Genomic DNA, 25077 nt, shown 5'->3' with positions numbered 1-25077 from the left:
AATATCTGTTCTCTTCTCATACCTTAATAGAATTTCCTATTTTTACCCAGGTGCAAAAATACTCATAATAAAGATCTTTTCCTATGTTCTGGCCAACAGCACATAAGCAAAAATGACTTGTGCAAGTTCTGGGATGTGTCCTTAAAGTGAGGGTGATGCTTTTCCTCTCCACTTTCTCTATCCTGGTGCAATATGGTTATGAAGGCTGGAGTGTCATCTCAGATTATGAGGATTAGAGCCACATCCTAGGCACAGTGAAGTGAGAAGCTGAACTAGAGTCTGTCTTGTACAACATCAGAGCCACTGTACTACTCTTGAACTGTCCACATCTGAATGCATAAGTGAGAGAGAGAAAAAAATCTGCCTCTAGAGACATATTATGTATTTTGGGTCTGTTATATGAAGCATAATTTACTCTCACACAGCTTGAGACTCAGTACGGTCCAGTGTGTCATGAAGGGCCATCTGGTATGAATATTCTGGGAAAAAGTTCCTCACTCCCAAGATCCTAAGAGAGCTGCAGGAAGAGCTATTTTTTTTTTTTTAACTGTGAAGATTGTTATATCCGGAGTGATGCCTGGGACTGCTCTCGTCATCTTGCTGCAGCCTAAGGACAAAGTCATCACTGAAGTTGGCTCTATGAATCAGAGTCCAGTCAAGAAAACGGAAGTGACTCAAGGTGTTCCAAGAAAACGGAAGTGACTTAAGGTGTTCCAACAGAGGAGGATTGAATGCAGGAAATTAATTAACAAGTCATTGGAAAGACTGGAATAGCAAAGAAAGAAATAGCAAGGCTCGAGGAGCAAAAGGAAGAAGAAAGTGGGAACGCATATGAGAATGCCGCTCTCACCCTTTGGCTGAAGCCCTCGACCTTACACTTCCCAGCCGTTTGCTGAAGGCAGTGCTAGCGCCACAGAGCAGTAACACAAGAGCCTGTGCTGTTGACCTCACTGCTGGAAACCCCACAAATGCCAATAAAGTCCGGAATTCTCTGCACTGGTCAGTTGTCTTCAAAGCATACCCACGGATGTTGCTACAGCAAAAAGCAACATCAGAAGACACCTAAATTTCCTTCTCTTCCCATTTTACAATCTCCCATCAGTGTCTCCAATTGACATAGGTACCTTAGAAATGTAGTTTGAGGCCTCCAGGCCCCTGCAACACAGAGTGGAATACAAAGGTAGTGCAGAGGTCTGCTGACAGTCAACAGATAAAAACTGGCTGAATGACAGAGTCAAAAAATGGAAATAACTACATTCTTCGATCGCACTGTTAATCCAATATGTCAAACAAATTAGAAGGCTGCCATATTTCTGGATTTCCTCTTATGTAAAATAATTAATTTCCTTATAATTTAAGATAGTTTGAGTTGAGGTTTCTACAATTTGTGGCTGAATCTATACTAAATTTTATACAGAAATATATTAAAATATATAATGTTGTGTTGCTTCTGTAGTTTCCTTAATAGTTTCAGCTGATATTATGCATTTTCCACACCACTAAAATTATTTGTACTATGTTATTATATTTTAAAGAGCTTTGATATCTTTTGGAGACAAATATTTTTTAAAAACATGTTATATAAACCTCATTTATTAAAATCATATATTCATCTGAATAATTTTATTCTTTTTCCTCCTCTTTTCTAGTTCTAGAGGGTTACCACAATGTGATTTTAGGGCATGTTAGGATATGTCAACAAATTTTATATTGAATGCATTTCTACACTGCAGGGTTCCACAGTGTCTTTAACAGGATTTGACACATAATAGGCACTCTATAAACACCTATGAATAAATAAATAAGTACATGAATGGATGATAAAAAGAATGAATGACTATGAATACAAGAGAGAATGGATTCTCTACTTTAAAATATTTGATTCATGCTCTATCCTCATTAATGAAAAGGAACCATGCCTGTTGCAACTACTACCAATCAGGTGTTTGATATATATTATGTATTTTAATCACCAATTTTTTAAGGTTGGAGTGATTAATATTACTGTATGGATGATGAAAATAAATAAAGTTAAGAAAAGTTTATTGTTCTGCCCAAAGGATGTTTAACTATATGTCCTGATGGATTCAAATTCATGTTTATTCAATTTCCAATCATTAAATTTTTTTGGTATAAAACAGACTCTATATGATAAATTTGTATGATGTTAAATTTTTATGGGGTTTATATTATACTTTGTTTATATACTTATTTATATTTTTATTATCTATATTGCCAAACTGAGGTTTACATTAAGATTGTTTTCTTGTATTGACTTGCTTTTTTTAACAAACTTAAAATCTTTAAAACACTTTCCTATTCAACATGAAAAATTAATGGAAAATAAAACTCATAGTATTATTGTAGACAAATAATTTTTACCATCTTTTATCTATCTTTCCTTTATTATGCTGTTTCAAACTGTGCTCATCTATATAAAATATATATGATTTAATTGTGAATACTTGCATATGATATTATGTTTTATTCCTACTTACCCTAATGGACAAGCACAGTGTCATTTAGACGGATATGTGTGCTGACCTTAACATCATTGAAAATAAGTTTAAATTTTAACCTGAAATAGCTTATTTTTCTCTGTCAAATCAAAATATAAATTTTAGAGGACAATTCTTACTTTATGTTTAAAAGCTTGTCAATAGAGCAGAAAAGCATACATGTTTGTTAATGAATCCTTCACAGGAAACATGCTTTACATCCTGAAGCAATAAGGGAATTCATTACTATCTTGATAAATAGATGAATAAAAAATATCTTGTTTACTGTTTCTCTGCCAAATTCACTGGACCAGCAAAGTAAACAATACAGCAAACAATTGTACAAATCTTTGTTGATTTAAAAGAAAACAGAGTTTAACATTTTTATCAAACTTCTTATCATGCCCTTTGATTGTCTATAGTTTTACTGTATTTAAATACGTCTTGGGACTTCCCTCATGAGGTAGTGGTTGAGAATCTGCCTGCCAATGCAGGGGACACGGGTTTGATCCCTGGTCTGGGAAGATCCCACATGCTGCAGAGCAAATAGGCCCGTGAGCCACAACTACTGAGCCTGCTCTCTAGAGCCTGTGAGCCACAGCTACTGAGCCCGCGTGTCAAAACTACTGAAGCCCGCACCCCTAGAGCCCATGATCCACAACAAAGAGAAGCCACTGCAATGAGAAGCCCGTGCACTGCAACAAAGTGTAGCCCTCTCTCGCTGCAACTAGAGAAAGCCCACATGCAGCAATGAAGACCCAACACAGCCCGAAAGAAAGAAAGAAAGAAAGAAAGAAAGAAAGAAAGAAAGAAAGAAAGAAAGAAAGAAAAGAAAGAAAGACTTCCTGATGACCTTGTGAAATAGGTTTGGAAAATTTTATTGGCTCTGTTATAAATAAGAATATTTTGAAGACACATGGAGGAATCTAGTATACCCACAAAGAGTACGACATTCAGTAATAGTATGATATATTGGCTCTCTAATCTGATGATGCTAATGACTCTATCTCCAGTAGTAGAGAGCACTGAGAGTCCTTGGCTTGAATTCTTTAGAGATATGCAAAATATCTGCTTTAGTTATTCCTAATCAACCACTTATAAGAAGCAAGGAGCTAAGTAACTCCATATATGATACTTTTGAGCATTTTAGAAAACTGAGTAATATAGTGACATTAGTTGGTTGCTACTAATGCCACTTGACAAGGTGGTGAAACAAAAGAATGGGTTCAGGTATTTGACTTCCCAACTCAAGCCACAGAAATGACCTAAGAGCTTCCATGAGTGCTCTGAAGGAGACCCTTATCTCCTACAACCACAGGGCTGAAATTGCTGAAATTCAAGTTGAGCTGCCAGCCTCCTAGGGCGCCTCCTGTTAAAATTAGGGCACTGATTGAGAAAAAAATGGGATTCTTCAAGTTGTGTTGGGGATCTGTGGGAAGACTCTCATGAAGCTGAGCCCTAAATTATGATTAGTCTTCTGTGCCAGTGGGAGAGGTCTCCCCATCCTCAATGGCAAGGGGTAGCCCTACCCCAGTGGTTTGCATCTTTCCACCTCTGTCTGAGGGGATTAATTCTTCATTGCCTGAGGGAACGTAATGGCCTCCCTGAGGCAGTTGCCATTCAAGACAATGCAGATTCTCCTCAGAACCCACCCTCACTGTCCCTCTTTGCTTCTAGACCTATAACTAGACTCGAGTCCCAACAGGCCCTAGGTGGTGAGGTAGAGTGTGACCCATGAAAAGGTAGCTACACTCCAAAAGAACTACTTGAGTTTTCTAATTTATACAAGTGGAAATCTGGGGAAAATGTGTGGGAAAGGGTGTAAGCGTAGGGACAACATCTGTCTTGTTTATTGTTTAATTGCAAATATCTAGTACTGTCTCTAGCACATAAAAGGTACTCAGTAAACATTCTGGAATAATAATTGAGTGGTTGCTAAAAATAAAATCCATTTCTCTTTTTGACACTTTTCATGTATATACTATATAAATAATATAGATGCCTCTACAGAGTCATACACATGTATATATGTATATATTTTTCACTGGTTCATATATATGTACATATATATGTGTGTGTGTGTGTATATATATATATACACAAACACACACACACACACACACACACACACACACACTGGCACCAAAGAAAGGAGAAAATACTGGAGCTTTCGTATCTGCTTGCCCAGATGTGGGACATAAAGGGAAGAGGAAGTCTGCCTGCTGATGCAGGGGACATGGGTTCGTGCCCCGGTCCGGGAGGATTCCACATGCCGAGGAGAGGCTGGGCCCATGAGCCATGGCCTCTGGGCCTGCGCGTCCAGAGCCTGTGCTCCGCAACGGGAGAGGCCACAACTGTGAGAAGCCTGCGTACCGCTAAAAAAAAAAAAAAAAAAAAAATGGAGTCAGACTCTTTATTACATGTATTTATTTTTATGATAATTATTTTAGTATCTATCTGTTTCCCTCACTTGACCTACATTACTATAAGGGTGAACACCACTTCTCTGTTTCTATCTGAACACCAAGCACCAATTGCAGCATGTAGCATAGAGTAGGTTCCCAATAATGTCAAATAAATGAATAAAAACAACTATTTTATAGTCAGAGGTATACACCTTCTCATAGCAGAAATGGCTTTACAGCAATTTTAGAGGAGTTATTTGAAGAGCAATTAATAAGATAATTCCATGGCAAGTGAAGCTTTTTATCAGTGGTGAGGGAATTGTTGTGAATGTATGAAAAATATATGTACAAGTCAAGAAAAAACACACAAGCAAGTATAAATTAAAAAAAAAACAAATTTGTCATTTATTTATTTATTATAAAAGAGGTTTTTGTGGAGAGGAAACCCAGAAAAGTAAAACGTGCTTGCCCAGAAACTGAGAGACTTGCAGTCTGATTCCATTTCTATCACTAATTATTTGGCAGAACTAAACAAGTGGCTTAATTTCTTGGATACTGTTTACTTATCTATGAAATGAAAGGGCTGGAATAAATTATTTCTAAGATGTGTTGAAATTCTCAATTGCTATGAATTTATCTGACTAGGGTTTTTACCCTTACTTATAGTGGAAGAAATAGAAGGGCCTTGAGCTGTGTAGGGTCAGTAAAAATGTTTTTATTGCATTCAGGTATAAGTGGTTCTTATTACTGACCTGTGCTGGGGTTGTCTCATGGGGCAGAGAGTCTATGATGGTTTATGAATTTATCCTGTCTGGGAAGATTTACCACTGTGTATTTTATTGATTTTTCAATTCGGTAAACCTGATAAACCAGGTTATTGCCCACTCAGAACTGGATAAAGTAAGACAAATTCACAGGTTGAAAACCGAGACTAAAAGGAATATGGAGTTAGAATGAATAAGCTAAAACTTCATGGTGAAGAGACAAGCTTGATGAAAAGCAAGATCTCACTTCAAAATTCTTGTCATATTAAAAAAAGCTTTTGAAATTGAATATATCTTGAATTGAATAAAGTGTTAGAGTTTGGTTAGGCAGTGGGAAGTAGTTTGTGTTCTAGCTGCTACCTTAGTTCTCAGCTTTCAAAACGAAGACTATTTAAAAGTGTGGGCTAAAAACTGGTGGGGTAGGAATTTCTACCACTCATTTACCTGTCCCCATCCCTCCAAAGTTCCCCTCACCCCTGCCAGAAACATCAGTTTGAGTAACTATCTGCTCAAGAAAATACCTTCACCAGAGCCAAGGATTCCAGGCAAGGGATTACAGCACCTGGGGGAAGCACAGAAATATGAAAGGATACAATGAAGATGGTAGGAAAGATAGATTCACACGACTCACGTTACCTCTCTCCCAAGCCCCAGCAGCCAGCGAGGAGAGAGATACCATCCAGAGAGGAAGAGTGAGGTGAGTGCCAGACATTACCCTGAGCCCCAGAGCTGGCTGCCCAGCACCAGGCTGACTCCTGCCATATAGTCCACCAAGTCCACTTCTGAGCATATAGCTGAAGGAAATGAAAACACTATCTTGAAGAGACGTCTGCGACCCCATGTTCAGTGCAACATTATTCACAATAGCCAAGATAGGGAAACTACCGACATGTCATCTAAAAGGATAGAGAAAATGTGAATATCATTCAGCCATCAAAAAGAAGGAAGTCCTGCCTTTTGTGACATCATGGATCGACCTTGAGGGTATTATGGGAACTGAAATAATACAGAGAAAGACAAATACTGTATGATATCACTTATATGCAGAATCTAAAAAGCAGAAATCACAAATAAATAGAGGGTAGAATAGTGGTTGCTAGGGGCTTGGTGTGGGGTGGAAATGGAAAGATGTTGGTGGAACGGTACAAACTTCCAGTTATTTCTGGGGATCTAATTACAACATGGTGACTATAATTAACAGTACTGTATTATATACTTGAAACTTAAGAGAGTAGAACTTAAATGTTATCGCCACACACACACATACACACACACACACAAAATGGTAATTATGTGAGGAGATAGAGGTGTTAACCTTATTGTGGTAATCATTTTGCCATATATACATGCATCACATCACACTTCACATCTTAAATTTACTTACGCTATGTGTCAATAATATCTCAATAAACCTGGAAAAAGACTATGGGCCATTTAAATGTCATTATTATATTAAACCTATAAAAGGTTGTTATAAATAAAAATTGGTTACATATCTCAAAGAACACATTTGAAAAGTCATCAAAGTAAAAAAAAAAGAGGTAATTCTGGTTTTATTTTGTTTTAATTGTTTTTTTCTATTGTTAATACTGATTAGGCATCAGTTTTGAATTGGGAATGATATTAGTTAATGTACATTGAGCACTTACTCTGTACCAGGCTCCTTTATTTTTCACAATAAACCTATGAACTGGAAGCTACTATTATTAAACCTTTTTATAGATAAGGACACTAAGACACAGAGAGGTTAAGTAATTTGCCTAAGTTTTAAAGTAAACAACCTAGTTTTATATGTCTAATATAAAAATTTAACATATATTTATGAGCACCTATCTTTGTGTCAGAAACTTTAGGAGACATTGATTATTGAATAGTAAACATGGAGTATTTGAAATAGAATATTCTAGTGAACAGCAAGTAGAATTTTATTATTGGAACCTCGATGTGTAGATAATATGCTTTCAGCAGACATGTGAGTAATCATCATCGTGCTGCTCCTTACAACAGATTTTTAAGTCAGTCAGGCCTGCATTTAAATCTTGCCCACATCATTAATAATATAACCTAGTGTACTAGAGCTCAACCTTTAAGTCTCAATATCTTCATCTGTAAAAATCATACCAGTCTTGTTGGGTTGTTGTTAGGATTATAAAAGATGCACATTAAATGCAGTAGAATAACGGGTTCATAGGGGTTCCTCACTAAATGACAGGGGGGCAGGCAGAGTTCGCTGTCAATCTCCCCCTTCCTGGATAAGAGAGTGTTCATTTTGCTCAGTTGACAGCAGGCCATGTGCTTCAGGACCTTTCTCCAGCCCTAGGAGTGAAGCTCTATTAGTCCTAGCCAATTGTAATGATCCTGTTCTCTCTCTGGAGATTGGTTCAGCAATGGACTCGCGACATGATTTTGATCAGTAAGTCTGAGGGGGTTGTCTGCTAACTGGTGGAGGGATTTCTTGAAAAGTTCTTTCTTGCTCCTTAAGTAAGAGCAAAAAGCAAGAGTTTTCTTTTTTCAACCTTTAATATTATTGTATAAATATATTTGTCTTGTTTTTCCTGGTGCCATCTCATGAGGCAAAAAGCTAACTCCCTGAATAGGACCGAATGAAAGATAGAACAATTCCAGGGCTCGATGATATTTCAAAACCACTATATTAACTGTGAAAATTCCCTAATTTTTGCTTTGTGAAATAATTATTTCTACATTTTAGACTATTTTAGTTGGGTTTTGGGGGTAACTTTCAGGCAAGAACACCCTAACAGATGAGAATTGTCATCATAATAGTTATTATTAAAGAGAAGAATGTGCATTCCACTCAAAAATTTACCTCATCCTAAAAAAGAAGGAAACTGCAAAAATTTAGCTCCAAGCTCATACTTAATCCTCTCTGAGAGAGCAGTATGTAATTGGTCTGAGACTGATTTTTATTGGACTACTGTGTTAATGGTGGGATCCTTGTACCTAAGCGTTTTCAGGAAATGTCACCTTGCTTTTTTTCTTTCATTTCTGCCTCAGGTTTGGCAGATAGTTTTGTTTCCTGTTATCTGGTATGTCTATGTATTATTTATATATTTATGCAACAAATATCTATTGAGTGCTTACCATATACTATGCCTGATATAGGGTGCTAGTACCAGAGTAGGCTTTCCTGAGAAGGGACAAGTGATATAAGTAGAAAGGATGAGTTGAAGCTGACTAGGTGAAGTGGGAGGAGATATCTGTGAAACAACAGGGATAATGGTGCACTTGAAAAGTAGAAAGCCTGAGGTTTTGAAACATAAACGGCAAGGGGCTTATAGGCACAAGATGAAGTTACAGAAGTAGGTAGAGGGGATGTTAAGTACTTTGATTTTTACCCTAAGAGTAAGAGGAAGTCTTTGAAAACAGGTTTTAGTAATGAGAAACATGGTTAGGTTTTTATTTTGAAAAGATCGCTTGGGTGCAACATGAAAAACAAATTGAAAGGAGGAAAAAATGGATGTGGAGAGATGAGTTAAGAGGTTTCTGCAGTTTTCTGGGTGAGAGGTGTGTGGGTGACTTCAATTAGGGTAAGAGCAGTGGAAATAGATGAGTACAGATTTGAGAGTAATTTGGAGGTAAAATTGACCAGACTTCTACGGGGAATGAGATAGACTGAGATGCGCTGCTAGATATTTGGCTTGCTGAATAGTAGTTACGGTGATTTACTGAAAGAAAACTGTAGTAGTGGATTTGATTTTGGGGGTAAAAATATTATGGCTTTGGTTTTGAACATGTTTAGTTAAGCATCTTACCAGAGTGGAGGTGTTGAATAAGCAGCTGGATATAGGTATATGGAACTTAGAGAACAACTCCGTGCTAGAGGTATACATTTCGGAGTTACCATTAAACAGGACAATTGAAATCATGAGGGTAGCTGAAATCATATGGGAAAAAGACTGGAGCATGAGATGATGGCCTAGGACTGAGACCTGAGAAGCTGCAATATTTATTGATTAGGTAGAGAAAGATGAGCCTGAAAAGAAGATGAAGAAGAAAGATCCAGAATGGAGAAAAATCAAGAGAACTGGTATTACAGAAGAAAAATAAAAGATGGCTGCTGTAAGCAGAAGAGAGAGGAAAACCAGTGGTGAGTTTTCTGAGATTTAGGACTGACAGAAGTCTATATGGTTCAGTTCCTTTAACAAGATCTCCTTTGATGGAGGGAAAGGGGTTTAAACCAGATTAGAGCATGTGGAGGAATAAGGAGAAGGAAATAGAGACAGTGAATAAAATTAATTGTTTAGGAGCTTGACTGTTAAGGAGGAAAAAAAAAAGATGGAATGGCGTTTGTAAGAAGGAATATGTGAGTAAAATAATTTATTTTTTAAAATATTGAATAGAATTGAACATATTGAATTTGGGAAAGATCTAGCGGAAATGACTGAAAATATTATATAAAACACAGACCAGTTAAATGGTGAAGTATGTCTCTTTGGGAAACCAAATGGAGAGAGAGTCAAATCACAACCTGAGTCATTTACTTGAGAAAGAACACTTTGTCTACTTTAAGAAGGAGGTAGGCGTAGAAAATGTATATAGATATGGGGAAAGTTACAGACCTGGTAAAAGATTTTGAGAGAGTTTCTGTCATATGGATTCTATTTCTCTATAACTTAAGAAATGAAGTCATCTTCTGAAAGTAAGTTTGGAGTTGGGGTATGTTACATGTTTGAAGAGAGAATGAAATGTTTGAAATTGACATGGCTTACTTTGGCAGAAACTGACAGTCTCCTTCAATACGCTGGTTATTGGGTACGTGAGGTGTGTGTATCAACTTTGCTCTAGCAACACAATGATCATTTAAAAACAGTTACGGGGATTTCCCTGGTGGTCCAGGGGTTAAGACTCCATGCTCCCAATGAAGGAGGCCTGGGTTTGATCCTTGGTCAGGGAACTAGATTCTGCATGCTGCAACTAAGAGCCTGCCTGCCACAACTAAAGATCCCACACGATACAACTAAAGATCCTGCACGCAGAAACGAATATCCCAGGTGCCGCAAGTAAGACCTGGCACAGCCAAATAAATAAATAACAAAACAAAAAAACCACCTAGGAATGTGTGTCTTAACACATAGAGTCAGAGCTATAGGTATGAGAACTCCACCTTAGCCTCTTAACCAAGCCATATTCTCCAATGTAGTTTTTCTCAGAGTCCTAGGTTAGAGATTTTACAATGCTCTTTAATGACTCATGCTTTGGTCCAAGTTACATCAATAATTCTTGTATTTTTCCTCCTCAACAAGGATCTCAGAAGGGAAAAGGGGTAACTTCCATCCTGAAATCCTAATCTTCATACTAGCCAAAGGATTTTTTGTAGACAAGAACAAAATATCATGGGAAACATAAATGGATCATGTTTACTTTTGTCTAAGTTTATGTTGAATATGAGTCTATGTAAGTTTTTAAGTCTATTGTGTTCACTTTGTTACAGAATAACCTTAATTCTTTTATTTATTCAAAAAAATGTTTATTGAGCACCTACTTTGCTCTAGGCATTACCTTGGGCCCTAGAGATACAGTGATGAACTGCAAAATCAACAATACCTTCATACCTTCATGGAACTCATATTCTAGAAGGTGGATTATATTCTTTTAAAATAAACAAATATTATATATATATATATATATGTATATATCACTTCAACAGCAGGGTAAGAGGATAAAAAGTGATGGAATATATGAAAAGAAAAGGTTGTGGATAATATAGATAGGGCCAGGAAGGGTCTATTTGTGGAGATGACATATGAACAGGGGCCTGAAAAAAATAATTGAATAAGTCATGAAAAATCTAGGGCAAAAATTTCCAGGCAAGGAGAACAGTAAGCACAATACCCCTGAGATTGGAACAAGTTTGATTTATTTTTGAAAGAATTAAGAACGTGGCTAAATAAGGCTAAATCAGGAGAGAGTAGTAAGAGATAAGTTAGAGAAGTAGGAAGTAGTAGAAGAGTTCAGTGAAGGTGGACATCAGGACCATGGTGAATTATTTAAATTTTATTCTAAGGAGGATGGAGAATGAAGGTTTTGAGTAGATGAATGCTGTATTTAATTTAATTTAATTAATTTATTTATTTTGGCTGTATTGTGTCTTCGTTGCTGCCCGCGGGCTTTCTCTAGTCGCGGCAAGCGGGGCTATTCTTCCTTGCGATGAGCAGTCTTCTCATTGCAGTGGCTTCTCTTGTTGCAGAGCACGGGCTCTAGGCTTGCGGGCTCAGTAGTTGTGGCTTGCGGGCTCTAGAGCACAGGCTCAGTAGTTGTGACACACGGGCTTAGTTGCTCTGCGCAGCGTGTGGGATCTTCCCGGACCAGGGCTCGAACCCGTGTCCCTTGCATTGGCAGGCAGATTCTTAACCACTGCACCACCAGGGAGGTCCTGAATGTTGTATTTTAATTTTCCTTTTGCAAAGATCACTCTGGCACCTGTCTGAAAGTTTGACTTCAAATGTTTAGATTAGTTGGAGGTATTTTATTCATCTGGGGAAGAGAGGAAAGTGGTTTGCGCTAGGATGGTAATGAGTAAGACGATGAGGAAATGTTGAGTAGGGTTATGCTTAGAAGATAGTTATGCTCTGTTATTCATTTGTCTTTGTAGAAATACGTATGCTTTATGTTGTAAATTCTCAAAGGACAACAGTTGGGCTAAGAAATCATTAAAATATTTTTAAATTTTATTAAAGGAACTAAGTGCTTTAAAGTCTAATAACAGGTATAACATACCAAGATAATTAATGTCTTTGAGAGTATACTGAGCACGAGAGCAGATAAGTCCACATGGGTTTGCGGTGGTCAGTGAATGTATATTGCTCTCCTTCCCATGTGAAGGTAAATGCAAACTTCTTTGATTATTTTTGTTGTTGTTGTTCATGGGGATTAAACAGAGCACATTCACCCGATTATTGGTCACATGTCAAGTATCAGAGACTGTGTTGTTTTGATCCAAAAAAAATGACATATCCACTCAACAGCTGTGATTAGAGCTACCTCATGGTCAAGTTTATGGTGGGCTATTGTCATTCTCCTCAGTCCAGCTCATTTTGCAGCAGAGGTACAGTTGTATTGAAAGAGTGTGTGAAGGGGATCACTACCCCAGAAACCTATAAATCTTTAGAATTTCAGTATATATCTGCAATTCCATCTGGATACCATATAGTTTGTGACAATATTTTTCCTGAGCAAGGGCAAGTTTTATGGACTTCCTTTGACCATTTCTAGTACCATACCTGAGGACTAACCTGGGGTATATGTCATCCAGTAAGTATATCTCTCCCAATTTTGAATCCAGGAACCAGAAAAATGTCCACAGTATAGGTCCACAGACCAATTAGTAATATTGTAAGGTCAGAATTCCATTTATTATCTGTCTCCATAAGCCACACTCTAACCTGAAGACTATAATGACATTTCAGTTCTCTTACTATCAGTCAGTCTATTGTATTCAGTAGACCTCAAAAGATCTTGGTATTCTTCTTCTCCTGCATGCAATTACTACCAGTCCCTTTGAAAATAAAGACTGAATGTGCTATTGTTTATATTTGCCACAGCTTTACAGAATCCTTTCTCAAGAGATTCTAGACTCCTTTCAATTGATGAGCACTGAGTATGAGAAGTGACTCAGATCTGGAAGCTAGATGAATGGTTTTCATATTTTATTTGGATAACATCAAACTTTTGCTTGCCAACTCTTGATTTTCTTTGTTATATAAATCATGAAATATTGTATTCTGCTTCCCATCTATCTCACATCTAGGAACATGATGTTTTATTAGTAAATACCAAAGAAGTCTTCAGCCAAAGAACTATTCTGGCTTTGTTTCCTGTTATGGTAGTTATAGCCATGTTGCCTCTGATATTTACATGCCTTTTACACTGGGCCTCTAACTATTCCAAGAATCTATCATCCTTATTCACATTAAGGACCCAATAATGTGGCAGTACCATCAACTGTCAACCCTAGTATGAAAAGACAAGCTGCACTGGGTTTCTCAGCAATGACCATGCCCCTTTCACTGGTGCACTCTTTACTGCCTTAGTGAAGGAAACACGTTTGGGGCCCTTCTGGTGATCATAGTCCCATGGTGGATTTTCTGTTCTTGTGTAACACATTTATTTTAATTTACCCACCATCTTGACTCTTCTGACACCTTCCTCAATTCTCTGCCAAAGCAGATCTACCATCTCATGTCATTTACTGCACATTACCATCCTCTTTAAGCTTGAAGAAGCCTTTCTTACATTGTGTTAAGCTCAACTTCAGGTTAAATTCTGAGATATAAAAGAGTATTACCATGTCTATAAGCTCTCCACTACTCAGTCTTATTATCTTCTCATTTCCTCCTAGTTTCTGACTGCATATATATTAACCAAAACATGCAATAATTTGTTGACTAAACTGTTTTTTTTTCCCCTAGTAGGGAAATTATTTTCCTGCTCTGCTGTAATGCTAAATATTGCCTGGAAGCTCTGAAGGGAGCTAGGGTGGTTTAAGAAAATAACAAGCATCTTTTGGTAAGGTATTCGACTCATGTGCGGTCTTTACTTATTTTCTAGGAAAAAGGAGGCTGTTCTCCTCTAGCAAGTGGAAAAGTATTCCATGGGTTAAAAAGAGACTCCTGGGTTCAAGATTCTCAGACATATCCTCCCAGTTTTCATCATGTCAGGTCTCTGCATTCTACTATTTTCCTAGCAGTATTCGGATTTCATTATAGGACACCTGTTGAGGCAACCTTCGTTATATCTGTTATTTAAGCCAAGATATAAGGGTATGCATAAGCCAACAAGTACTTTGTCATGGATGACAATGCATATAGGTGGTGTTGGCCTTGAAGATTTACATTAATCATTGCACATAAAAAACAACTTAATTTTTTTTTCCAAAATACTTATGTCCAAACTCTTCCCCCAGATATTTTATACCAATTGATCAAGAATGAGGCCTGGACATGAACATATTTTGAAAGGCGCTTAGAGATTTGGTATGCAACAAGGATCAAGAAGCTCTAATTTAATTTATAAAACTGTATCCTACCTACCATGCTGAAGAATATCTGAATATATATAGACTGATTCTAAATTTGAAGGAAAGAAATTGGAGTGGACAACTATTTACATGTATAGAATTGATCAGATTTCTATTAAATAAATAAGTAAGCATGTAAACAAGTTTAAAATTCACATAAAAAAACAAAACCTTGAACTTTTTAAAAGTGGGAAGAACTAAAATATATGTCTATAAAGAAAAAATGATGTTCCTAAATACAGAAAATTATTCAGTCCATCTTATTTTATTGTTCTGTAGCCCTAACCAATTTTAAGTGATGTCTTTCATCTTGTGGATTTCTTTATTTTTAATTAACTTTAAAAAATGACTTAGTTGATTTGTATCCAGATTGCCTAGGGAAATCCTAGAACTGTATTCTCCTCTTGTATATATTGTAAAGTGCTCAAGCTCAAATAACGTCAAATGCTATTTTAGCTAGTAAAGCCACAAATAAAGGTTGAAAAGTAGGGGATTATATATTTTCCTCTCACAGAGGTGATTGGAAAATAGATTCCTCCCTTCTTATAGGTGATGATTCTGTGAAACTATGTGATAATAGATGACCTGGAAAAATATGTATATAACTCAGGGACCATTATTACTTCAGGCTTAATATATTGGAAGCTTTGATCCTGCCCTTGCCCCCCAAGATCAATTAGTCAGAGTGGAACTTTTTCTGTCTTTCTGTATCTCTGTCTTGCTGTCCCTCTCCAATTCCTCCTTTTCTGTCTGATTTTATGTCTCTCGGTAGCCCTATTTAAGGTAGCAACTTCTGAGATTTTGCTACCTCTTGTCTGACATTCCTCTCTTTCTAAGTTTGCAAGACCTAGATTTTGATTGACAACAAAGCTTATCATGTAAATAGATCAGTGTTTGAGGGTGGATATTATTGATTTTGACTTGAATATACAATCTGGGTTAATTTGTTCATTAATAACTATTAATGAACTATCACAATTTGGAAAAAAAATGTTGTACTCAATCATCATATGACTCACTTCATCATGTATTCAGCCATCATATGAAAGTATGTTTCTCTTTGTATTTTGTTAACAAATCTCTTTGTAAACTCACTGTCTTTTCTCATCCTCTGACAATGTGTGTATTGTCAAGACACTGCATTTGTGCTGCTTCAATGTGTACATTGTAGTCACTCTGAATTTTTGCATATTGGTATCATTTAGAATTCCTCCTTTGACACTATTTTTTTTTTCTTTCTTTTTTTTTTTTAACATCTTTTTTGGAGTATAATTGCTTTACAATGGTGTGTTAGTTTCTGCTTTATAACAAAGTGAATCAGTTATACATATACATATGTTCCCATATCTCTTCCCTCTTGCGTCTCCCTCCCTCACACCCTCCCTATCCCACCCCTCCAGGCGGTCACAAAGCACCCAGCTGATCTCCCTGTGCTATGCGGCTGCTTCCCACTAGCTATCTACCTTACGTTTGGTAGTGTATATATGTCCATGCCTCTCTCTCGCTTTGTCACAGCTTACCCTTCCCCCTCCCTATATCATCAGGTCCATTCTCTACTAGGTCTGTGTCTTTATTCCTGTCTTACCCCTAGGTTCTTCATGACATTTTTTTTTCCTTAAATTCCATATATATGTGTTAGCATACGGTATTTGTCTTTCTCTTTCTGACTTCACTCTGTATGACAGACTCTAGGTCTATCCACCTCATTAAAAATAGCTCAATTTCGTTTCTTTTTATGGCTGAGTAATATTCCATTGTATATATGTGCCACATCTTCTTTATCCATTCATCCGATGATGGACAATTAAGTTGTTTCCATCTCCAGGCTATTGTAAATAGAGCTGCAATGAACATTTTGGTACATGACTCTTTTTGAATTATGGTTTCCTCAGGGTATATGCCCAGTAGTGGGATTGCTGGGTCATATGGTAGTTCTATTTGTAGGTTTTTAAGGAACCTCCATACTGTTCTCCACAGTGGCTGTATCAATTTACATTCCCACCAACAGTGCAAGAGGGTTCCCTTTCCTCCACACCCTCTCCAGCACTTATTGTTTCTGGATTTTTTGATGATGGCCATTCTGACTGGTGTGAGATGACATCTCATTGTAGTTTTGATTTGCATTTCTCTAATGATTAGTGATGTTGAGCATCCTTTCATGTGTTTGTTGGCAATCTGTATATCTTCTTGGGAGAAATGTCTATTTAGGTCTTCTGCCCATTTTTGGACTGGGTTGTTTGTTTTTTTTGGTATTGAGCTGCATGAGCTGCTTATAAATTTTGGAGATGAATCCTTTGTCAGTTGCTTCATTTGCAAATATTTTCTCCCATTCTGAAGGTTGTCTTTTGGTCTTGTTTATGGTTTCCTTTGCTATATAAAAGCTTTGAAGTTTCATTAGGTCCCATTTGTTTATTTTTGTTTTTATTTCCATTTCTCTGGGAGGTGGGTCAGAAAGGATCTTGCTGTGATTTATGTCATAGAGTGTTCTGCCTATGTTTTCCTCTAAGAGTTTGATAGTTTCTGGCCTTACATTTAGGTCTTTTATCCATTTTGAGTTTATTTTTGTGTATGGTGTTAGGGAGTGATCTAATCTCATACTTTTACATGTACCTATCCAGTTTTCCCAGCACCACCTATTGAAGAGGCTGTCCTTTCTCCACTGTACATTCCTGCCTCCTTTATCAAAGATAAGGTGACCATATGTGCGTGGGTTTATCTCTGGGCTTTCTATCCTGTTCCATTGATCTATCTTTCTGTTGTTATGCCAGTACCATACTGTCTTGATTACTGTAGCTTTGTAGTATAGTCTGAAGTCAGGGAGCCTGATTCCTCCAGCTCCGTTTTACGTCCTCAAGATTGCTTTGGCTATTCGGGGTCTTTTGTGTTTCCATACAAATTGTGAAAGTTTTAGTTCTAGTTCTGTGAAAAATGCCAGTAGTAGTTTGATAGGGTTTGCATTGAATCTGTAGATTGCTTTGGGTAGTAGAGTCATTTTCACAATGTTGAGTCTTCCAATCCAAGAACATGGTATATCTCTCTGTCTATTTGTATCATCTTTAATTTCTTTCATCAGTGTCATAATATTCTGCATACAGGTCTTTTGTCTCCTTAGGTAGGTTTATTCCTGGATATTTTATTCTTTTTGTTGCAATGGTAAATGGGAGTGTTTTCTTGATTTCACTTTCAGATTTTTCATCATTAGTGTATAGGAATGCCAGAGATTTCTGTGCATTAATTTTGTATCCTGCTACTTTACCAAATTCATTGATTAGCTTTTCTGGTGGCATCTTTAGGATTCTCTATGTATAGTATCATGTCATCTGCAAACAGTGACAGCTTTACTTCTTCTTTTCCGATTTGGATTCTTTTTATTTCCTTTTTTTCCTCTGATTGCTGTGGCTAAAACTTCCAAAACTATGTTGAATAACAGTTGTGAGAGTGGGCAACCTTGTCTTGTTCCTGATCTTAGTGGAAATGCTTTCTGTTTTTCACCATTGAGGACGATGTTGGCTGTTGGTTTGTCATATATGGTCTTTATTATGTTGAGGAAAGTTCCCTCTTTGCCTACTTTCTGCAGGGTTTTTACCATAAATGGGTGTTGAATTTTGTCGAAAGCTTTCTCTGCATCTATTGAGATGATCATATGGTTTTTCTCCTTCAGTTTGTTAATACGGTGTATCACATTGATTGATTTGCATATATTGAAGAATCCTTGCATTCCTGGAATAAACCCCACTTGATTATGGTGTATGATCCTTTTAATGTGCTGTTGGATTCTGTTTGCTAGTATTTTGTTGAGGATTTTTGCATCTATGTTCATCTGTGATATTGGCCTGTAGTTTTCTTTCTTTGTGACATCCTTGTCTGGTTTTGGTATCAAGGTGATGGTGGCCTCGAAGAATGAGTTTGGGAGTGTTCCTCCCTCTGCTATATTTTGGAAGCGTTTGAGAAGGATAGGTGTTATCTCTTCTCTAAATGTTTGATAAAATTCGCCTGTGAAGCCATCTGGTCCTGGGCTTTTGCTTGTTGGAAGATTTTTAATCACAGTTTCGACTTCAGTGCTTGTGATTGGTCTGTTCATATTTTCTATTTCTTCCTGATTCAGTCTTGGCAGGTTGTGTTTTTCTAAGAATTTGTCCATTTCTTCCAGGTTGTCCATTTTATTGGCATAGAGTTGCTTGTAGTAATCTCTCATGATCTTTTGTATTTCTGCAGTGTCAGTTGTTACTTCTCCTTTTTCATTTCTAATTCTATTGATTTGAGTCTTCACCCTTTTTTCCTTGATGGGTCTGGCTAATGGTTTATCAATTTTGTTTATCTTCTCAAAGGACCAGCTTTTAGTTTTATTGATATTTGCTATCGTTTCCTTCATTTCTTTTTCATTTATTTCTGATCTGATTTTTATGATTTCTTTCCTTCTGCTAACTTTGGGGTTTTTTTTGTTCTTCTTTCTCTAATTGCTTTAGGTGCAAGGTTAGGTTGTTTATTCGAGCTGTTTCTTGTTGCTTAAGGTAGGATTGTATTGCTATAAACTTCCCTCTTAGAACTGCTTTTGCTGCATCCCATAGATTTTGGGTCGTCGTGTCTCCATTGTCATTTGTTTCTAGGTACTTTTTAATTTCCTCTTTGATTTCTTCAGTGATCACTTCCTTATTACGTAGTGTATTGTTTAGCCTCCATGTGTTTTTATTTTTTACAGATCTTTTCCTGTAACTGATATCTAGTCTCATAGCATTGTGGTCAGAAAAGATACTTGATACAATTTCAATTTTCATAAATTTACCAAGGCTTGACTTGTGACCCAAGATATGATCTATCCTGGAGAATGTTCCATGAGCACTTGAGAAAAATGTGCATTCTGTTGTTTATGGATGGAATGTCCTATAAATATCAATTAAGTCCATCTTGTTTAATGTATCATTTAAAGCTTGTGTTTTCTTATTTATTTTCATTTTGGATGATCTGTCCATTGGTGAAAGTGGGGTGTTAAAGTCCCCTACTATGACTGTGTTACTGTCGATTTCCCCTTTTATGCCTGTTAGTATTTGCCTTATATATTGAGGTGCTCCTATGTTGGGTGCATAAATATTTACAATTGTTATATCTTCTTCTTGGATTGATCCCTTGATCATTACATAGTGTCCTTCTTTGTCTCTTCTAATAGTTTTTATTTTAAAGTCTATTTTGTCTGATATGAGAATTGCTACTCTAGCTTTCTTTTGGTTTCCATTTGCATGAAATATCTTTTTCCATCCCCTTACTTTCAGTCTGTATGTGTCTCTAGGTCTGAAGTGGGTCTCTTGTAGACAGCAAATATATGGGTCTTGTTTTTGTAGCCATTCAGCCAATCTGTGTCTTTTGGTGGGAGCATTTAGTCCATTTACATTTAAGGTAATTATCAATATGTATGTTCCTATTCCCATTTTCTTAATTGTTTTGGGTTTGTTGCTGTAGGTCTTTTCCTTCTCTTGTGTTTCTTGCCTAGAGAAGTTCCTTTAGCAGTTGTTGTAAAGCTTGTTTGGTGGTGCTGAACTCTCTCAGCTTTTGCTTGTCTGTAAAGGTTTTAATTTCTCCATCAAATCTGAATGAGATCCGCACTGGATAGAGTTATCTTGGTTGCAGGTTTTTCTCCTTCATCACTTTAAATATGTCCTGTCATTCCCTTCTGGCTTGCAGAGTTTCTGCTGAAAGATCAGCTGTTAGCCTTATGGGGATTCCCTTGTGTGTTATTTGTTGTTTTTCCCTTGATGCTTATAATATGTTTTCTTTGTATTTAATTTTTGATGGTTTGATTAATATGTGTCTTGGCGTATTTCTCCTTGGATTTATCCTGTATGGGACTCTCTGTGCTTCCTGGACTTAGTTAACTATTTCCTTTCCCATATTAGGGAAGTTTTCAACGATAGTGTCTTCAAATATTTTTTTAGTCCCTTTCTTTTTCTCTTCTTCTTCTAGAACCTCTATAATTCGAATGTTGGTGCGTTTAAGGTTGTCCCAGAGGTCTCTGAGACTGTCTTCAGTTCTTTCCATTCTTTTTTCTTTATTCTGCTCTGCAGTAGTTATTTCCATTATTTTATCTTCCAGGTCACTGATCCGTTCTTCTGCCTCAGTTATTCTGCTATTGATCCCATCTAGAGTATTTTTAATTTCATTTATTGTGTTGTTCATCATTGTTTGTTTCATCTTTAGTTCTTCTAGGTCCTTGTTAAATGTTTCTTGCATTTTGTCCATTCTATTTCCAAGATTTTGTATCATCTGTACTATCATTATTCTGAATTGTTTTTCAGGTAGACTGCCTATTTCATCTTCATTCGTTAGGTCTGGTGGGTTTTATCTTGCTCCTTCATCTGCTGTGTGATTTTCTGTCTTCTCATTTTGCTTATCTTACTGTGTTTGGGGTCTCCTTTTTGCAGGCTGCAGGTTTGTAGTTCCCGTTGTTTTTGGTGTCTGTCCCCAGTGGCTAAGGTTGGTTCAGTGGGTTGTGTAGTCTTCCTGGTGGAGGGGACTAGTGCCTGTGTTCTGGTGGATGAGGCTGGATCTTATCTTTCTGGTGGGCAGGTCCACGTCTGGTGGTGTGTTTTGGGGTGTCTGTGGACTTATTATGATTTTAGGCAGCCTCTCTGCTAATGTGTGGGGTTGTGTTCCTGTCTTGCTAGTTGTTTTGCATAGGATGTCCTGCACTGTAGCTTGCTGGTCGTTGAGTGAAGCTGGGTGCTGGCGTTGAGATGGAGATCTCTGGGAGATTTTCACCATTTGATATTTGTGGAGCTGGGAGGTCTCTTGTGGACCGGAGTCCTGAAGCTGGCTCTCCCACCTCAGAGGCACAGCACTGACTCCTGACTGCAGCACCAAGAGCCTTTCATCCACACGGCTCAGAATAAAAGGGATAAAAAGTAGAAATAAAGAATTAGTAGAAGTAGAAAGAAAGAAAGAATGAAAGAAAGAAAGAAGGGAGGGAGGGAGGGAGGAAGGAAGGAGGGAAGGAAGTAAAAAAAGAAAGAACGAAGATAAAGTAAAATAAAATAAAGTAAGATAAAATATAATAAAGTTATTAAAATAAAAAAATAATTACTAAGAAAAACAAAACAAACAAACCAAAAAACGGACGGATAGAACCCTAGGACAAATGGTGGAAGCAAAGCTATACAGACAAAATCTCACACAGAAGCATACACATACACAGTCACAAAAAGAGGAAAAGGGGAAAAAATCATAAATCTTGCTCTTAAAGTCCACCTCCTCAATTTGGGATGATTCGTTGTCTATTCAGGTATTCCACAGTGCAGGGTACATCAAGTTGATTGTGGAGCTTTAATCCGCTGCCTCTGAGGCTGCTGGAAAGATTTCCCTTTCTCTTCTTTGTTCTCACAGCTCCCAGGGGCTCAGCTTTGTATTTGGCCCCGCCTCTGCGTGTAGGTCGCCGGAGGGCATCTATTCTTCGCTCAGACAGGACGGGGTTAAAGGAGCCGCTGATTCAGGGGCTCTGGCTCACTCAGGCCGCGGGGAGGGAGGGGCACGGAGTGCGGGGCGGGTCTGTGGCGGCAGAGGCCACCGTGCGTTCTCCCAGGGGAGTTGTCCCTGGATCCCGGGACCCTGGCAGTAGCGGGCTGCACAGACTCCCTGGAAGGGGGGTGTGGATAGTGACCTGTGCTCGGACACAGGCTTCTTGGTGGCGGCAGCAACAGTCTTAGCATCTTATGCCCGTCTCTGGGGTCCGCGCTTTTAGCCGTGGCTCGCGCCCGTCCCTGGAGCTCCTTCAAGCAGCGCTCTTAATCCCCTCTCCTCGCGCACCAGGAAACAAAGAGGGAAGAAAAAGTCTCTTGCTTCTTCGGCAGGTGCAGACTTTTCCCCGGACTCCCTCCCGGCTAGCCGTGGTGCACCAACCCCCTGCAGGCTGTGTTCAGGCCGCCAGCCCCAGTCCTCTCCCAGCGCTCCGACCGAAGCCTGAGCCTCAATTCTCTGCCCCACCCGCCCCAGCGGTTGAGCAGACAAGCCTCTCGAGCTGGTGAGTGCCGGTCAGCCCTGATCCTCTGTGCGGGAATCTCTCCGCTTTGCCTTCCGCACCCCTTTTGCTGAGCTCTCCTCCGCGGCCCCGAAGCTTTCCCCCTTCGCCACCTGCAGTCTCCACCCGTGAAGGGGCTTCTAGTGTGTGGAAACCTTTCCTCCTTCACAGTTCCCTCCCACTGGTGCAGGTCCCGTCCCTATTCTTTTGTCTCTGTTTATTCTTTTTTCTTTTGCTCTACCCAGGTACGTGGGGGGTTTCTTGCCTTTTGGGAGGTCTGAGGTCTTCTGCCAGCGTTCAGTAGGTGTTCTGTAGGAGTTGTTCCTCGTGTAGATGTATTTCTGGTGTATCTGTGGGGAGGAAGGTGATCTCCGCATCTTACTCTTCCGTCATCTTCCCGGAAGCCCCTTTGACACTAATTTATATTGAAAATTGGAAAGTGATTTTAGCACAGTTCCAGGATAAAAGATTAATACGTAGACAATGAGTAACTGGATATCAAAATATTCAAAAAATGCAGCATCATTTGAGATGGCATGATAACCAGGAAATTCTTAGGGGTACATGTGACAAAAGATATGAAAGAATTTTATCCTGAAAACTACAAAATATTGCTGGATAAATGAAAGGTGACATAAATAGAGAGATGTACCATGTTAATGGATAGGATAACATGGGTATAGTTAATATGTCAATTCTATACAAATTGATCTACGGATTCAACTCAATTCCAATCAAACTGCCAGCAGGCATTTTTTCCCCTAGAAATTGACAAGCAGATCCTAAAATGCCTATAGAAAGGCAAAGGAGCTAGAATAACAAAATGACCTTTGTAAAAAAAAAAAATAGTTGGAGTGGTTATATCACCTGACTTCAAGACTTAGTAAGTTACAACAAACAGGATAGAATTAAGTTAGACAAATACATTAGTGGAACTGAATAGAGTCCAAAAATAGACCTGCATATATATGGTCAAATGATGTGTGACAAAGTTGCAAAGGCAATTCTATGGAGAAAGGATAGTCTTTCTCTTTTCTATGGAGAAAGGATAGTCTTTTCCAATACTTTTTCCAAACAAAAAGTATTGTTTCAGCAAATATATATCCATATGTAGTGAACTTTGACTAATCCCTTGAACTGTATGCAAAAATTTACTCCAAATTGATCATGGATCTAAGCATAAAACCGATTTGTTAAACTTTTAAACTAAACAGAGGAGAAAGTGAAATAGGTTAGGTGAAGATTTCTTAGATAAGACACCAAAAACATAATCCATAAAAGAAAAAAATGTAAATTGGACTTTATAAAAATGAAGACATTTTGTTCTTTGAAAGACATTGATAAGAACATGGAAAGATAATCATAGCCCGGAAGAAAATATTTTCAAGTTAAATATAAAAAAGTACCTTTGTCATATGTATGTCCTCATTATTTACAGTAGTTATAGTCTATAATATTATGTTGCTATGAGCACTGAATTAGTCAATTCTGAGCCATCGCCCCAGGAGAAACATAGGGTTAGGTTCCTGTGAGCCTCCAGTCACAATATATCCATCATCTGATGAGTACAAACCTTATATTGAGTGTGTTTCTGTTAAAGATGCCTCATTTAATATACATTGTTTATTCATTAATATTGAATTCATGGCCAACAGCACTATAATTTATGACGAAACAGAGCTTATCTAATACACTATAAGGCACATCACAGCCTTCTTACACTTAAGAACAGTAAACAGCACTTGAGCACTGTGCTTGGGGGTCATTTGAAATAGCAAAATTATCAAGGAAAAGCCCCCAAATGTGAAAACATGACACTGAGCAGATCATGAAATGGACACTTGTTTACAGTATGAGAGTTGAAACAAGAAGGCAGAGTTTCACCTTGTTCAGCTTCAGATGGGAACACACACATTAGGGAACTCAAAATGTCCATCTCTTTGCACATGTAGATAACCAATTATATACATGTAACATGACAACATTTCTTTTTTGTCATGTTTAACTCATTTTGGGGAAGGAGAAGTTAGTACTGGGAGAAGTAGAACATTTGGGAGAAGTAATGTATTTTGGCTGTGGCAGACACAATTTAGATATATTGTCTTTGTCTTTTGCTTGAGGGGACACATTCTTGCTTTTTGTTTCATGTTCACTTTTTTAATTAAAAATATTTTATTGAGGTAAAATTGGTATATAACTTTAAATAACTTTCAGGTGTACAACATTATAATTCGACATCTGTAAACACTACAATGTGGCTACCACCAGAAGTCTAGTTAACCATTCATCACCATAAAATTGACCCCCTTCACCCATTTTGCCCACCCAAATGGCAGTGTGATTTCACTCTCTTTTGTGGCTTAGTAGCGTT

This window comes from Delphinus delphis, chromosome 17 (assembly GCF_949987515.2).
Source record: "Delphinus delphis chromosome 17, mDelDel1.2, whole genome shotgun sequence".
Taxonomy (NCBI): Eukaryota; Metazoa; Chordata; class Mammalia; order Artiodactyla; family Delphinidae; genus Delphinus; species Delphinus delphis.
This window is presented reverse-complemented; position numbering follows the sequence as displayed.